Source organism: Acomys minous (assembly GCF_964271855.1).
Source record: "Acomys minous genome assembly, chromosome: 3".
Taxonomy (NCBI): Eukaryota; Metazoa; Chordata; class Mammalia; order Rodentia; family Muridae; genus Acomys; species Acomys minous.
In genome coordinates, this window is record NC_140485.1 from 13,648,043 (window position 1) to 13,658,863 (window position 10,821).

The following is a 10,821-nucleotide window of genomic DNA, read 5'->3' on the forward strand; positions in this document are numbered from 1 at the left end:
TTTTAGCAAGATGTTAGAAGGTCACAACAGGCTTAAAGAAGAAATAGCTGGTATTAAAGTAAATATTATGGGAAATCAACAGAACTTTAGTACAGGGTTGGAGCCTAACATAGCAATAGTTGAAACTGAAAGGCTCTGATTGACAGTGTTCCAGGAAGGCTTCATATTTGAACAGAACGGCTTAGTCCAAGACAAAGGTCAGATTAACCCGATCTTGTTTTCTTACATTCCTCAAAGAAGCTGCCATAAGTCAGAAGAAAGACACGTGACTAGGACATACACTAACAACAAGCAAACAAATGGAAAATCCACAGAATTTGAGACTTATGTTTAGGATCAGAACTAAGTAACTGTAACCATACTGTATATTGAAACATGTGACTGCAACTGTGATCCTCAGCTGAAATTGTTGAAATTTTAGAACAAGGGGTAGTTAGTGTCCTTCACCAAATGTATGACACATGAGAAAAAGGACTTTGTGTCCTCAACCACTATCCACTTAGCCAGTACAGGTTCTTAAATGGAACAAATATGTTATTAATATGTATTGCAAAAAAATGGAAAAGATACCCATATGGACATGAAAGAACTTTATTGAGCACAGAACTAAGGGTGTGGGGTTAAAAGGCAAGGACATTTCCCCAGCGGGCAGAATCAAGATCAGTCAAAAAAATCCCCTACTTTCAGGTTAATGTTGAGGACAAGTATGCATGGTGTGCCTGGTGGGACTTCGTATTTGCTGCGTGTCTTTCCGTGTTCCCTTCTAGAATAGGAAGTTTATTTGCTCTTTGCGAGATCAGACTTTCTTATGTGTTATAGGCATTTTCGGGTCATGTATCCTTTTGGATGTAGGTCATGTGACTACCCATTGTGGATACAGTGATGTTTGCCAACACCCATGACCTCAGAGTTGAGCTGGGTGTATGAGCAGATAGAGCGTAAAGCTGTTTGTGACTATATCTTCCCAGTCTTCCAGGTCAGCGTGTTCAAATCCCTCCCTGCTCTGTCTTCTCGGTCTTCTCTGTGATGGACTATTCCAGGGCCTCCTTCTTGCAAGGACGCCCTGGGATAATCTCTCAGCCTCAAAATTCTTAACACGTATGTATTGTGTATGTTGTCTGTGACAAGCCCTCCTACTTAATATAAGGCTAAAGAGGTTAAATGGTCGCTAGTCACACATTGTTACAAGTGTGAGAACCATTTTTGGGAGGCGAGCTGCCCTCTGACTGCTGCCTTTTTCTCCTTCCAGCATGAGATTCCTGGGTAAATTCCCACCTCTTTGGTGTTCATTGTTTCCATAGTGTGATAGTCAGATTGAGAGACACAAAAGTCTCTTTAGAAAATGTTCATTCTGCTAGGCCAGTTATCATAACACTCAGAAATATTAACCCCTTTGCAGTGGTTAAGGTAAGGCAAAATGATATATATAAACTACTATGTAAGTCCTAGGTGTGTTTTTATCTTCATTATTATTTTGGTGTATGGCATTAAAGATTCTTCCATGTGAATTTCATCAGATTCTATTGCTCTCATTCAGTAGAAATATTTGTAATATGCTCTATGATTTCTTAAGTGCCTTACTTAGAAGAAAATTTCCAAATATTTTGATTTCAGGGATATAGTATTAATCTACTTCCCTCATAAGCAAAGAACACACTCTGTAGAATTTGAATCTCTTGAAATTTGTTGAGGATTTATCTATACCCTAACATTTGGTCTATCTTTGTGAACCTACAGCTTGTACTTGAAAAGAATACATTTTGCAGTTATTGGGTAAGATGGTCTATAAATATCAATTGGGTCAAGGTGGTTGATACAGACTCTTCAGATTTAGAAAAAAATTAAATGCCTAATCATTTGGGGAATAGAAGTTAAGTATGGTAAATTTATATACAAAGCTATTTTATTACTGAGTACTCTGAACGATTTTACCCTGTTGACGCTCTCAGACATGGCAAATGCTCTCATTAGCTTCCTGCATTGCCCTTTTAGAATTATGTCCTAAGTGGAGGACAATAACTAGACATAGTTACTAAGGCTTACTGTTATACAAATTACAAAGAAACCTTTGCCAGAACTCTTCAAGTATCATAGCACACTAAGCCTCAGCTTTCCAAGTATCTGCTGAAGAGCTGTTCAAAGCTTGAGTGACCTACCGATTTGGAAATATTTACCTTTGTTCATTTTCATGACTGAAATGGGTTAATCCCTCTAGACAAATAATGGGCTCACGTACATCTTATATTGCTGATGCTCACTGATGCTATTTTCCTTGTAAGCTAGCGTTATGGTTCACTGACCAAAGTTCAGTGCAACAAAACACCAGGAGACTCCACTTTGAAACTAAAAGAGAGCAGAACAAGACACCTAATGCACTTTAGAAACAGGGTTGATTTGAAAGAAATTAAGAAAAAGTGGATACAAAGCAAGCATCTCTGCCTTCCTCCTATTTGCCTAAAGAGCAGGCCACAGTTTGGGCCCTAGAACCTTCTTAGCCCAAACATGATGTTTCAGGAACCTGCAATAACTCTTCTTATTCTCTTTCTTTCTTTTTAACTTTTATTTTTATTTAATTAATTTATTCAGATTACAACTCAGTTGTTATCCCGTCTCTTATATCCTCCCATTCCTCCCCTCCCTCTTTCACCCTATTCCCTTCCCCTAGATCTATGACCAAGGAGGACCTCCTCCCCCACTATATGGTCATAGGCTATCAAGTCTCATCTTTTACAATCCCATATTTACATAAAATGTATCGTAATCATATTCACCCAACTCCTCCTTCTCACTCCCTTCTTCCCACCATACCCCTCTCTCACTCTGGTGTCTCCTTCTGTTTTCCTATTTATTTTTATAATCAACAAGTGCAATTAGTGCTGCCACTAGAGGATGTGCCACCAACCAAAGACCACACCCCTGAAGAAAGATGACTCCCCCTGTAACTGGCCTTGCAGGAATGAATGTATTCTGAAGAGTCACTTTTGCACTGCTCTTTGGCTCTACAACTACTGAAACAATGGATCTGAAGATTTAGAATTCCACAGGAATCTCTGGCTGGAGAAAGCAAAGGTTGAAACCCTGGGGACAGCCAGAACAGAAACTGGGTCTAAGAGGAAGATTTACAAGTTGTGTGATGACCTTGCAGGAGAGAACGGAGCTAAGACAAGAGTAGGTGGAAGAGCATACCTTTGCTTGATCACTAGTTACACACATCTCTTAGTTTCTATTTAACCCTTACCCTCCTGTTAGGACTGTGGAGGCGTCTCTCTGGATCTCTTTGTCCCTCTTCTTAACATTGCTTTATTGATTAAATCTCCCTGTTCTGCTTTTCACTTTCAAACTCACAGGTCAAGAAGCACACTTGGTTTTTTGTTCTAGCAAATGGAGTGACTGTGGCTTTCCCCCATTAGCTAGGTTCCAATCTCACGGTTTTTCTTGATTGGCTACGTTTTTTTAAAAAATGGGATAAAGACAATGAAGGAAAGAGGGAAGGGTCATTGCTCTAGGCCATCAAGAACTGGGAATACAGGAAGATTTCACGTAAGCAGAAGTTAGACTGTATTGTGGTAGGGATTAAAACATATTCATAAATGTTTTATAAGTTAGAGGAGATAAAAGATTTGAATTCCTTATCACCAACAAGTTTTACAGTGACAGATAAAACAGACTAGTATTTAATGTTTCTTACCATACTTTTTCAGAATAGGCACATGGTTCAATAAAATAGAAGAAATGGCCCAGATATAATTCTACACTCCAAAACACATAGCTTTTGGCAAAAATACCCACTAGGGAAAGATAGTATTTTTAACAAATTGTGCTGGAAAAACCTGATAGCCTCTGTAGAAGAATGAAATTTGATCTTTATCTCTGATGCCACTCCCCATTCCCTGCCCTACACCTCAAAACTCAACTCCAAATACTGTAAGGACCTCAATATGTGACAAGAGACTCTGAATCTTCTAGAGGGAAAAGGGTGCTTGCTTCAATTTATAGATGCACTTAAGGACTTTTACTAAGATTCCTGTAACACAAGGAAGAAGCAACCAATAATCAACAAGTGGGAATTCATGCAACTAAAAAGTCTTACAGCAAAGGGAGCCATCAATTAAGTAAAGAGGCATCCTATAGAATGGGAAATTTTTTTTCCAGCTCTACAGAGGACTATTATCTAGAATATACAAGGATCTACGTGAGGATAGGGGGAGAAAAAAAAAACAAAGACATACCCTATACATCATGAAAACAAACAATCCAATTAAAAAGTAGACTGTGGAACTGACTCTCTCGAAAGAAATACAAAGAGCTAAGAACAGTTTTTGAAAACTTTTCAGTACCTCAGCCATCAGGGAAATGCAATACTCCAGCCAGAATGGCAAAGATCAAGAAAACTGATGCTCGTGAGGATGTGGATAAAGAGGGACATGTATTTACCATTGACGAGACTATAACTAGTGTAATAATTATGGGAATCAGTGTGGAGTTTCCTTAAAAAGCTACATATGGATCTACCATATGATCATGCTATACCACACATGGCCATATACCCAGAGGACTCTACATCCACCAGACTTGCTCACCCAAGTTCATTGCTGCTATCTTCGCAACAGGGAGGGAATGGAACCAGAGTAAATATCTATTAGCTGATAGAAGTGTAAAGAAAGTACGGTATACACACACAGTGGACTTTTGGTTGTGAGCCTAGCCTTTAATGGCTGAGCCATCTCTTTAGGCTCACAACGGAATTCTGAGCCAACCATAAACAAAACAGAAGCTGTGGAATCTGCAGGTAAATGGCTAGAACTTGAGACAAAAATCAAGCGGAGTGGGGTGACTGGTCTCAGCAAGAGCGGTGTTACGTGTTCTCTCTCATAGGTAGATCTGGGTTTAAATTGGAGTATGTGTAGAAGCCAGGGATCTAGAAAGAGGCCTTTGGAGAGGGATTTTAAAGGAGGGCAGGAGATAGAAGAGTAGTGGTGGGAACTGAGGTGGGGGTGTGGGGAGGAGTGGCAGGGGAGGGGAGGCTTAAGGGAAAAACAGTTTTTATCTCCCTTATAAAATAAAATTAATTTTAATAGGATGAGTGCCTTTTATCGGGTGGGCTTTTTAGCTGCAAATGATTGAAGTAAACTCTGGATTATTTGACTTGAAAAAAAAGATCATTTCGCAGTAAGAGATTGCCCATTCAGATGGTAAGGGTGGCAGATGGAATGTTAAAATGGCCAGGAAGCTAGACCTGACAGCTTGTGCTCTTACTTTCAGTGCTGTGAAGACTGAGACAGAAGGATTGTGAATCCAAGAAACGTCTGGTAAGAGCCTCCCTCCAAACAAACAAGCTATAAAGTAAAAAAGAATAGAAAACAAGGTGAGTCCAAGCACTGGTCCACATTGACAGCGGCCTAGGGGGACAGGAGTGGCTGCTGCGTCCCTTACTGTGCTTGAAGTTCCCTTTGATAACTTCTTGGATTAGCCGAGGATGCTCACCAACTTATCTCCCAGCTGCAAGATAAAGGAGGAAAAATAGTCACCATATTTTTTTCAGCTCCTAAAAAGGAATTAAGATCTACATTTCAACAATCCTCATACAGGAAAAAAAAATGTCCAAAGGAAAAGGGTTTCAGATGGAAGGCAGGAGGAAAGAGATAGATACGAACCACACTGTTGCCTTTTTGTCTTTTTCTTTTTCTTTTCTTTTTTTTCTTTTCTTTTCTTTTGTAACTGACTGTATTCACACATTGAAGCAAAGAGAGAAATTTGCTTTTTTTGGTTGCTTGTTTCCTACCCTGATGTGTTGTAAGGAAATCCATAGCATGACATCATCCTGTTTATCCACCACAATATGTGCAATCAGAGGAACTGGGTTTGTCCTTGACCAGCTGTATGAACTTTTTTTTTGTCCAAGTCCTTGAGTCCCAGTGCTTTCATAAGGGAAATGGAGTAGACGAAGGCTACAGTGTCAGAGACAGAACTCTCTATCATTGGAACTAGCTTTGTTGATGGAAACATCTAAGTAGAAAGCTACATCCAGCGAGACCGTTGAGCACTTGCAGTATGGTTGACATCACTGAAAATCTGATTCTACTATCCTACTTAATTTTAACGAATTTAAATTTAAATGGGTTCTTATGACTAGTGGCAATTGTACTGGACTTACAATCCTGGATCCTAAGACCTTGTCTGCCTTGCTGATTGTCTATTCTCCCAGTTTCATGTACCGCTGTCAAGTTATCAGGTTACAAGGTTCCTGTAAACCTTTATCTGGTCACTAATGAGTCAGGGACACTTTGCTGGGCAGTGGGCACCATCCTGTGAATGCGTGAGGCAAAAGACATTGTTCTTATGGCGCCTGAATTCTTCAGGGGAACACACCCTAGACAAGGAATATTTTAGTATGATAAAAGGTGAGGACGAAGACAGGGACTTTTGCTCAGGTACAGAGACCACACAAGAGGGCAACTTATGAGTGAAGATTTATTTGAAGTGTCAGTGTCAGCCCTGCTGGGAGGGAATAGAAGGTGAGACCATGCCTGGAGATTCTAGAAAGGCAAGAAAGGTGAAAGGGCCGTGTAGTTTATATGTGGGGGGGCCTGGTAGGTGTTTTATTAGCAATGTCTTGAGCTTCACTTTGAGTGAGGTGGAAGTCATTGAAAAGTTTTGACAACACTGTGTTTTACAAAGGATCACTCCCATACTGTGAACCAAGGGCTTCTCAAGAAGAAGAACCATTGGGGATGCTGAGGGAGACACTCTTCACAACATGACGTGGTAGAGGGTGTCACATGTTGAGATAGCAAATATTCCAGAAGGGCACATTCATAACAAAGGCATTCCCTTAATAAATAAACAATCCATTGATGGATTAAGTAAGCCATCCATGAGGGCAGCGCCACAAAGAAACAGTCACCTATCAATGGTCTACTCCCCCAAATATTATCAGCCTATTAGCTTAAGGGTTATCTTTCACAAAAGAGCTCCCAGATGGGAACACTGAAACCACAGTTGGTGAAAGGAATGGCCCAGTTCAGGGGCTAAAAGAATGTTAGCAGCATTGGTTAATGGATAGGCCATGGCCTGTGAGGAAGAGATGAGAAAAAGACGGGCGAAACTAGAAGAATGGAGTTAGAATTTACTAGTGTGAACAGAACTGTAGCTGAGCAGTTTTGGAAGCCAGGCAAGGAGCTTCGCTTGTCACCTACTGAGCCTGCATCCAAAACTGAGGGACAAATATGCTCCATAAACCTCGCAGTTGCAGTGATCTGGGGCTGGTTGCCGCCTCGTGTGCCAGATATCAACCTAGAGAGGCAAACAAAGACAGACTGCTGTGGGACTTGCTCTTCTGCTCCATCAGGACCTGGGCAGTCCCCAGCCATCTCCTGTGCTCCTGCAGCTCCCAGCTGTCTATCACTGCTCATTGCTCAGAGGGCAAGGCATCCAGCTGTGCCCGTCACTGTGTATTCTGCCTGGAGAATGCTGTCTAGACAGTGTCTTTTACTCCTTGCTAATACACTTTGGCTTTTAAAATTATTTTAATTCAAAGTCATGAATAGAATATATTGTGCGTGTTTCCTTAGCTACTTACCTTCCACAGTTAGAAAATATCACACAATTTTAGTATAAAGGAGATTTCAGAATTTTCCCCCTGAAGACAAATTATTAACTATTAGTGAGAGCATTTAAAGGAAACTCTATCTTTCCTTTATGGAAGTTTCTTTAGAACCAGAAAACGATGATAAGGGAAATAAATGTAATTAACTTTGAAATGCTAAACAGATAGCTGAAAACACCCACCTCCTCTTTAGCCTTGGCAAGGATTTTTCTGGGTTTTTGGATTCGCTCATTTATGAAGCCTGGCGGTCTGGCATCTGTTTGTTGTTGAGTTGGGGCCAAGAAAATGAGATGTTTGTCATCTGACGGAACAGAAGGCCTCTTTGATTTCCTGGGAGAGAACAAACTTGGAGAATGTGCAGCCCGCAGAAAAAGGAAAGGGAAACCCATAGAATTAGCCCCTAGGCTGCCAAGCTTTTTCTTGAAGGATTTGTTGAACAGAAACCATATTGTGAGGCTACTCGGCTGCCTAGGACTTCCACTTCTTCCCGTTGTGGAGTTCCCACCCAGTGTCTTATTTAGGAGCTAGAGATTTGTGTATGAGTCCTCCACGTTCTTCTGCCTAAACTTTGGCCAGCAGTCTACTTCTCTCCCAGTGCCTCTCTACATCTGTGCATACCTTTATTCTATGCCCCCCCGCCCGCGGCTATGTGCTCTTTATGGAGAAAGGCTTTGTTTGTGGACCAGGAAAAGATGTACACGGATGTGTCATTTTTGTATCGCAGTAGACAATAATGTTTTCCTGCTCAGACCTCATTTGCCACCCTGTATCCTTTGTCCATTCAGCTGCAAAGAAAGCTTAAAGGGGTCTAACATAAACAAGAGGGGTGTCTTTTGTTTGCTGCAAAGAGCTATCGTGACCAAGGCATCTCATACAAAAGGAAGCACTAATTGGGAGATTGCTTACAGTTCCAGAGGGTTAAAGTCCGTGATCATCAAAACTGGAAGCATGGTGGCACAAGGCAGGCACAGGGCTGAAGCAATAGCTGAGAGTGTTACATTTTGATCCACAGTACCTGGTAAAGAGGTGATGGGGGAGGTTAGGGCATCTATCCCTAGAGACACACCCCCTTCAACAAGGCCACACCTCCCAGCCCTTCCCAACAGTCTACCAATTGGACACAAAACACACACACATATGAGCCTATGGGCCATTCTCGTTCAAACCACCCCAGGAAAGAAGTTTTATTTTGGCTCTCAGAGGGTTCTGTCCTATATGTTTTGGCCAGACATCATGGCAGTTGGAGCAGGACTGTATAAAATAGACAGTTTTTTCCCTCAAGGAAGACACTAGCAGAGAGAGTGAGAAAGGCACTAGAGATCAGGATTACCATCAAAGGCATGTTTACTATGACTCACTTTCTCCAACTAGGTCCCACCTCCTAAAGTTTCCAGAACATTCCAAAATAGCATCACCAAATAGAAATCAAATGTTGAATGCATGAGCCTATGGGGACATTTTATACTCAAGATACAAAGCCATATTTTCATCATGAGAATAACTGGAAAAATTTGAAAATGACCTAATTTGCAAAATAATAGCTCAAGGTAGAATAAAGTGAACATGTTGGTACAGTCTCTGTAATCTCAGCATTCCTGAGGCTGAGGCAGGAGCATCATGAGTTTGAGGTTTGTCTTAGATAATCAACAAGACCCTGTCTTAGGAAAAAAAATGTAGCCATAGTTACAAATTTAAGATATAGGTCTAGCGCTGCTTTCAGATTTCATCAGAGAATCTTCCTTTTTACAATGGTAGCAGGTAATGCAGAGACTCATAACTGGTCAAAATATCGAGAATAAGCAAATGTTGAGGGCCATGACCTAAAAAGGACCTCTCAGTCACTCACAACAAGGCTCAGGGAGCATTGCAGAAAGAGTGTAAAAGCTGGAGATGGGGAAGAGTGGCTGAAATGAAGTCTTAAACAGTGTTATTGCTGTTGCACTCATGAACTCACTACAGCTGTGGCTATCTGTACAAAACTTCCACAAGGTTGAGCCCATCAACATGTCCTCGTGGATGGGAGGAAGGCTTATGAGATGCTATCCTACTCCTGAGAGTAGCAGCTAATGATTTCTGGGAGTGTGTGCCATTTTTTTTTCTGTGATGTAGCCACTGATAAATATCTTTCCTGCATTAAATAATCCCCACACAGGCTCATGCAAGCAACCTAGTTAAACTCAGTGGGATACACGCAGAAATGAAAGGAGAGAGGGGACTTGTTAAAATGAAGAAGGGTTTCAGCAGAGAGGGGAGGGATAAGAAAGAGTATTAGGGATTCAAATGATTAAAATTCATTAAATGCATGCACTTAAATGGAAAAATTAACCAAAAAACCGAATGACACAATAAAGAAAAAGAGAAGGAAAAGAATAAAGAATAAGAGGAGAAGGAGTAGTAGTAGTAATTGCTTAGTCATCAAGATGCCATTTTTTCTGTAACTTGAAACCATTCAGGATGGACCTTAGAATTGGGGATACACAAAGTAGTTCTGAGAAACCAAAATAAATGCAAGTTAGTTCACAAATCAAAATTATCTTACAGAAAAAAGATCTCAGACATTCTCAGTTGGTGCTTGTTTTCAGCTGTGTGTTCCAGTCTACTCAGAGTTTCTCTCTGGTGTTGAAGTTTTGGGAGGAATTTTGAGAGTGAAGATCCCATGACCATTCTGACCCTGGGAATCAGAATCTCTGGGATGTGCCCCATCCCCCATCACACAACTGACTCCTTATGATACTGGCCTTGTTTAGACTTTGCTTTCCACTGTTTTGGAGGAAGGAAAGTGTGAAACTGATGAAAAGGGAACTGATGGGGGGGGGGAGGAAACAGATACTGAGCAGCTTTGGGGGCTCTTATGATGCCTTAGCTTGATAAAAGGAGTGAGCAGGAATTATTTGGCTAAGATGGGCCAGTCTGAGTAAAGGCACAGTAATTAAATACCTGTTTACGTGGCCGGGGCATAGATTTTAAGTTCAGCAGACAAGATGCCAAAAGACAAGGAGTCATTACAGACTATTCAAAGCGCTCGGACCTTTGTTCTTCTGAGTACGATGGGCCATTTATCTTCGGTAGAGAAAGATGGCTAAGAAAGAAAGAAAAGTGCAGGTGAAAGGGAGACGATTCTGTTATCTGAAGGTTTAATTGGCCCCAGGATGCTGAATAAAGGAGATGCTATTAGAGTCAGTTAGGTGGGGGAGTAGATCTGCCCTGAAATCTCA

At 41.1% G+C, this 10,821-nt stretch overlaps 1 long non-coding RNA gene across 1 annotated transcript; it reads right to left on the bottom strand.

The window, feature by feature from the left end:
• Window positions 1–7,147: 7,147 nt before the first annotated feature.
• Window positions 7,148–8,604, bottom strand: LOC311595168. The gene is made up of 3 exons (XR_014778340.1): window positions 8,513–8,604; window positions 7,789–7,936; window positions 7,148–7,293 (listed from the first exon to the last, which is right to left on the bottom strand). It is a non-coding gene; the product is annotated as an uncharacterized lncRNA (long non-coding RNA).
• Between the last annotated feature and the right edge of the window lie 2,217 nt (window positions 8,605–10,821).